The following is a 1,479-nucleotide window of genomic DNA, read 5'->3' as shown; positions in this document are numbered from 1 at the left end:
ATTGACAGATCGCAGACAGCTCTTCGATATGCAATGATTCAGTGTACAAGTTCCTGACCTCACCAGGTTATTCCAGTTCAAGAGTGGGATCAGGCTCCGAGGAAAATATAAAATTCAAGAAACTCTAATGGCTGTTTCATCGTTTTCTGACCCACATTTTCGGGCTGACCACTCCCTCATTTATCTACTCGCAGCGCCTACTTGAGCTTCAACCAAATTATAACAGCCACAAAAGAAAAAATAATAATAAAAATTAAATTAGCTGATAGGCTAATTACAGAAATAGTGCATCAAATTCAACAATAATAATAATAGTAAAATCTCAGAATTCAAACAATTGAATGAAATACACGAATTACCTCTTGATTTACCTTTTGCCCATTACAAAGCTTCTCATTGGCATTAAGACATACGCTTTATTAATACTACAGGTCGGTTGCTTTCATGTTGTTTCTAAGAAACCAATAACGAAATTTTCTTTTTTGGAAACCCATCGAAACTTATATAACTTGTTTAAAATTTTCTTTACATGTACTATCACCTAGATAAAAATTTAAAAAATTGGTTTTAAAATTTGTGAGAACTAAAATGGATAGCATTTGATCAGTATTACTACTTTATTTATGTTCATAAAAATATTAATATTTTGGTTATAAGAGGCAAATAAAACCACCTTAAAAATTATTATTTATATATATCAAGCATTACCAACCTCTGGTTGTTGCCGCACCTTGACAAAGGAGGTCACTGATAAGAAATTAAGAAGCCAAATTTGATGTATTTTAGAAATTATATATATGACACTAGGATAGATATGATAGTATCTAAGTGCTCTACATACTTTCACTATGAACAAGTATAGTATCAAAAGAAGAACACATTCAAAAATGATTTTTGTTTAGTTTTCATATATTGAAAGTAACCAATGATATCATATCTACACAATTAAATAATTTTTTATTAATATACTTATATGAATCTTCACAATTTTATGACAAATCAAACATGGTCCAGAGATGATAATAGTAAGACATTAAAATTATATGTTTATTTTCAAATTAAACACTCTAAAATTAAATTATTTTTTCATGTTAAGGTCTAAGAATATTAAATGTTTAGTTTCATTCTAAATCTTGTAAAATTAATATACACACACATTCTTTTATAATAATATACAACATTCAAAATTTATTTTCATATTTAAAAATATACATATATAATTTCTAAAACAACCATCCTCTCACTGGCTGGGGCCACAGATAGTATAAGTGGCATTTGTTAAGACAGGGGAAAATTAATAAGAGAAAAATTATAAATTCAAAACAATATAATCTACTACATGAGAAATTATAGAATACAATTCTAGGTGTTTGATTTAACATAACATGAAACCATCAGTCTAATTCAATTTTTCCTCGCTGTTTATCATTGTTATATATACATGTTTTTAAAATTACTTTGATGAATCTGTATATTTTG

The sequence above is a fragment of the Dioscorea cayenensis genome, chromosome 2, assembly GCF_009730915.1.
Source record: "Dioscorea cayenensis subsp. rotundata cultivar TDr96_F1 chromosome 2, TDr96_F1_v2_PseudoChromosome.rev07_lg8_w22 25.fasta, whole genome shotgun sequence".
NCBI lineage: Eukaryota > Viridiplantae > Streptophyta > Magnoliopsida > Dioscoreales > Dioscoreaceae > Dioscorea > Dioscorea cayenensis.
The sequence above is the reverse complement of the archived record's forward strand: the minus strand, read 5'-3'. Positions refer to the sequence as shown.